General features: G+C 33.4%; 1 long non-coding RNA gene across 1 annotated transcript in view; it reads left to right on the forward strand.

Moving 5' to 3' along the window:
• Positions 1–5,808, forward strand: part of LOC132050632 (uncharacterized) — a 63,780-nt gene that overhangs the window by 22,693 nt on the left and 35,279 nt on the right. Inside the window, exon 2 of the long non-coding RNA XR_009413487.1 lies at positions 5,172–5,244. This is a non-coding gene — a long non-coding RNA (uncharacterized LOC132050632). The remainder of the gene's footprint in view (positions 1–5,171; positions 5,245–5,808) is intronic.

The raw sequence follows: 5,808 nt of genomic DNA on the forward strand, positions 1-5,808 counted from the left end.
CCACCTATACTTCATTTCACCAATTGATAATTGGTTGACCGGTCCAAACACATCAGAGTGTACTAATTGTAATGGTTCATTAGCTTTAAATTTGGACTCTTCAAACGTAACTGATGCCCTTTACCGTATTGGCATCCGCACAAATGGTGTCTGTTCGTACTTCAAGTTGAGGAAGACCTTGATCATCGACTTTTTCATCATCATACTTAGCTTGGAATAACTCCGGAACCAGTCGCATTTGCCTGGAAATCTGCTTCATTCTTTTTTCGTCTCTTTCTACATATGAAGACTTCGCAGACATCACATAAATGGACTCTGATCTACTTCATCATGTTGGATTTTCTAAGTTCTTGAGATCCGATATACCTTCATCATGAGGATCAAACAAAACATAGTTTCCAGATGTTGTTGTTAATTGTGACACTGAAAGCAAGTTTTTCTTCATACCGGAACATGATAGACATTATGAGGACATCTGGTTGTCACCTTGTTAAAGAGAAACTGCCGTCTTACCAATATGAGCTATCGGTAACCTCGAATTATTGGCTGTCACCACAACCCGACTTCCTTTGTATGCTGTCCAGTTCTGCAACTTTTGTTTATCACCCGTCATGTGATTTGCAGAACCCGAATCAACGATCCAGTCATTCTCATGGTCAATTGATTCGGATATTGTTGCTGTGAGTGCTAAATCCTCCTCTTCTATAGCAAAAAATGCTTCAGCGTCCCGCACATCTTCGCTTTTCTCATTTGAATTTGAGGTCGCAGCATTACTTTCCACGGACTTCTTATTGAACCAGCAGTCTTTTTCCATATGACCTTTCTTCCCACAATTGTAACACTTCCCTTCAAATCTTTTATTGTTCCCGTGATTCCTCCAAGCTCCCTTTGAACGAGAATTTCCATCTCAGAAAATTGCTCTTCTTAGATCCACCAGCGGTATGTTGCTCGACATTCTTGCTTTTGTTGGTGTAGAGTGCTTCTTCATTCTTCACTGAAGCTCCTGCCATTTACTTTGCCATGGCTTCTTGACCAGCAAGCAAATTTTCAAGCTCAACAAGTGATGGTTGATTTGGCCATCCTTGTACGGCAGCAACAAACCCTCTGTATTCAGGCCTCAAACCATGGATAATAATTCTTTTTACCCTGGTTTCCCCAATTGGAGCTGTTGAATCTAAATCTGAAATTTCATGGCATATCTTCTTAACTTTGTGAAGTATTGGGCAATCGTCATATCAAGTTGACCGGTTGATAATAGTTGTTCTCCAAAGTTGCAGCCTTGCGCCGTTCTTCTTTGAGAAAGGCGCAGCAAGTATGTCCCGCGGTTCTTTTGGCGTTTTAGCATCACGGATATGCTCCAACACATCTTCGTCGATTGTTGTTTTGAGAGAAAACAATGGTTTTCCTGCTTTGATCTTCCACTTCCGCAAGTTCCATTTGCATCCTCTGCCTCTGGTTGTGTAACTTCACTTCCGTTGACAACTTCCCAAAGGTCTTGGCCTTGCATATAGGACATTATACACGTTGCCCATGTATTGTAATTCTGGTTATTGAGCTTTTTGATTCCACCAACTACTTGAAGATCGTTCATTGTGCTGGCGCTGATACCAAATGTAGAACTCGACTTCAACAGATAGCTCAATAATTTAAAGGAAAAAAAAATGGGAACAAAGAAGAAACGTGAAAATATTTGCAGAGAAAAGTGGCTGGATACTTTATTCAATACTCTTTCTGGCCTTATATAGGCTTACAGATTTATTGAACTGATTCCCCTAAACTTTAGGGGAATCACTAACTAAACAGATTCCCCTAAACTTTAGGAACAGATATCTGCTACTCTAGAAACTAGGAAATAATACCTGCAACAAAATAACAACTTAAGCTAAAAAATAGCTACAGCAGACTTGCTCAAATTAGAATAGGACTGATGTTAGCAGACTTAGTCAAATTAGAATGAGACTGATGTTGTACGACTTTAACACCTACTTGTGCACACCTAAAGTTGGAGGGTATACTTGCTAACTGAGGCCAAGTTTGAGGGCTTGTTTATGTATTATGCTTACCTTCAATTGGTTTCTTTTTCTCATATTCCGTTGAGGGAAAATTTATGTTTAATTTCCTAGAACTTCCATATTTATATTTTATTATATTTAAGAGTTTAACTTTTATACATATAGAGTATTAAACAACTTTTGCATTTAGATCACCTAATTACAAGATGACTAGTGACTACACGTAAGAATTACCATTCCAAAAGTGTGATTAGAACTGGAAAAATACGGCAGTTAAGAGAAATATTCTCATTATCTCATGACTTGAATTTGCTCCTGAAGTATTAATAGCATAAGTCAATCTCGTGCCTTCTTGTAGCTAAGCAAGATAATGGACTTTTAATGAAAATTTATGAAAGCCGGTCCCATTAATCTGGTCCATTCCTTGAAGTGAATATTATAGCAAATGAAAAATTCGAAAGAAAATAATATAAATTATTGCCGTGGCCATATGGATGATGGGCGTTAGCTCGGCAAGGGGACGAAATTTTAATCATCATCATAGTGATAATTATAAATAGGAGATCAATAAAAGTTTTCAAAATTTGTTGTCGATGTGGTATAAAAGGGCATTGAGTGATATATTTGTTCGAACATTTTGTTGGCCCTAAGGGCTTGTTTGATATGATCCGAAATCGGTTGATTTGAAGTTGAAATTTTGTTTCGATATTCAATTTGAATTTCTTAAGTTGTATTTGTTAAAATAGAGACAAGGATGAGAATTTGTGAGACAAGAAATAATGAGAAATTCTTTTGCTTTGTATTCATCATAATGACCTCTTATATACAAGTAAGTCACCTCCTTAAACTAATAAGATAACCATATTAATAAAACTATACATCCTATATTACCATAATTACAATTGTACCATAAATAGACTAAAACTATTACAATTAAACTAAAATAGGATTTGTTCACCGACCTAGGTTTTGTTCACCAATGTGCGGACAACCGGTCCCGTCACATCTCAATATACCGGTCTCAATATATTTTCTTATAAATATGAAAATCCCATAATTGGTGAAAACTATCCAGACTTCCACAACTCTTATACAATCTTACCAAATAAGAAAATTACAGTTCATTAACAGGATATCCTGAATATTAAGGTGCCGCAATTGAGTGATTGGGGAGCGAAAAGCAAGTAAAAAACACAATTCATTGATTAAAGTCTCGATCTAGATTGACAGTTCCTTGGTAGTATTAAAATACAATTTTAATCAATTGCGAAAATTATTCATACGTCTCTTCTCTTGAACAAAATTAATTGAACAAAAGAATACATCATAAAGGACAAATTAGTTAAATCATATTTTCTTATATTAAATCATACTTTGGTTAAAAAATTATTACAAAAGAAATTAAAATAAGAGATGCAAGCATAACCACAAAGAAAGCAAGTGTTACGAAATCAAACTTGAGGGAGGTTTATGTAATTATCCCGTTAGTTTTTTTGCAAAAAAGCAATGACTTTACAGATAAACTAGTTTAATTTGAGTGACTTTATTGATACGAAACAAACATAAGGACTTTAATTAACGGGAAATTTGGATGACCATTCTAAGTTGTTCACTCGTATTTCATATAATATATATATCGCATGAAGTAGGAATCGAAATATATATATGTTGATTGAGGTTCCTTTGTGGAATTGCTTTTTTGAATATATCTCACGAATTTTATTCATTAAATTACCCTCTTTAATTAGTTGGAGAGAAAAGTACTTGTGAAGGATCTAATTTCCTATAGCAGCTGTAATTGCATTCATATTGGATCTTAAAATTGTTAAGTCGTACTACTTCAAACTTATTAAGTCTAAATCTTTATCTTGTCGATGCCAAAAAAGAGACACGGTAAGAAAGTCGGATTTTATTATTAGAAAGTAGAGGAAAGAAATGAAGAGCTACGGATTTTTAAGAGTTGAATAAAAATGTATACATTAAAAATGTATAAACTTCCCCAGACATTAAAATGTATCCAACAATTTGCACATGAGCATCTAAAAGCATCCACACAAAACAGCAGAATTAATAATTTAATGAATTGTTTTGTAATAATGTTGGAATTGTAAATCCAGATCTAGCTATTTTTAATTTTTTAATTTTTATAGATCTACCTATTTGATTCTTCTTTCAACTATACTTCTTCAGCCAACTATTTTTATAGGTCTAGATGTAGATTGACAGTTCATTGGTAATATTAAAATACAATTCATTGACTTCGCAAGTCTTTTTATCATCTTGGTCTTCTTAATCAATTGTGAAAATTATTTGCACGTCTCTTGTCTTGACAATATACAACAATAGAATATCGGTCCAAACTTTGCATTTTTATTAAAAAATTTATTAAATATGTAAAAATTATAAATTGAAAACCCAAAAATTTTAAACAACTAGAATTTCAAACTTATAAACTTCAAATCCTACCTTCTCCTCTAAAAGCCTAATGCATGAAGGTTCGGATGGGGATCACGAACCTTATTGCTCAGAACTGTTCAAGTGTGGTCCATTTCTTATTTTAAAATAATATCACATGTACAAGTAAGCAATGACAGCATACCTACTCCACTTTCTTTTTTGCTTTATTTTGTACCATTAATTTAACATCATTATTTATAATATCATCATAAAATGTGTTATAAATTTTATAGAAAAGGCTCAAATATGTCATCGAATTATCAAAAATGACTCATTTATGCCGCTCGTCAATAATTTGGCTCATTTATGCCATCGCAGTTATCAAAATGACTCATTTATGCCATCGTCATTACCAAAAAGGCTCATTCATGCCATTTTTCATTGACGCCTGTTTTACAATACCAGATAGGACACGTGGCCTCCAATTAGAGGTCCACATCGTTTAATTAAACCAACCTAATTTTAAATTCCAAATTCCATTTGTTTGTCTTAGTTTGAAAGAAAAAAAATAGTATTATTTTAATCAGTTATAGTATGTGATATTTTTTTTCGCTCTAGTATTATTTAACTCATGTTGGTACTTCTATTCCGTTTTTAGTTACTACTTGACATATTTAAAAGAAGTCCTTTTGATCTTTTTATAACATTAAACCCAAGACAGTGATTTGGTGTCATCATTCCTCTTCTCCTCTTTAATTCCAGGATTTTGAGCTTCCTGTTGGATCATTAACAAAGCAAGCAGAGGATATTCTCAGAATTTTCCTCAAGTAAAAGGGTTAGTCAACTCATTCATGCTCTTAATTAGTCTCTAATAGTTTGTTTAATTTTTGGTACTCTGATCTGTATTGAAGTAGAACAGTGGAGTTGGGAAAAGAAATTCAGAAAAGTATACCCAAAAACTCCATTGATTTAGAAATATGCAATTGGAAAAATTATCAGAAAAGTAAAATTAAAAAAAATGGTGGGTTGAATGGAATCTCACTTGGATCTTTTTTAGTCTACCCATATTTTAAAAAAAAAATCAGACCTGAATTATTATGCTTCTTTCTAGCTATGACTTTTATGCTTCTTTCTTCAGTTTCTTTGTGTTCTTCCTTCTTCGAGAGAAAGTGACAAAAATAATTTCTTATCTTTGGTAGTCGGTTCAAAATAGTGCTTGAGTATCACTTTGAAAAATTTTGGTTCTTTAAGTTTATCAAAAGTCAGCACTTTTGAGTTTCGATCTTCATCCTATATTGAAGTGCAGATTTTATAATTTATGTTTCTATTTCAAGAGTTTAGTGCAACTTTTTGAGCCACAACTTCTGTTATTTTTGGTCTATTTTTGGTGTCTAGTTTT

This window comes from Lycium ferocissimum, chromosome 3, assembly GCF_029784015.1.
Source record: "Lycium ferocissimum isolate CSIRO_LF1 chromosome 3, AGI_CSIRO_Lferr_CH_V1, whole genome shotgun sequence".
Taxonomy (NCBI): domain Eukaryota; kingdom Viridiplantae; phylum Streptophyta; class Magnoliopsida; order Solanales; family Solanaceae; genus Lycium; species Lycium ferocissimum.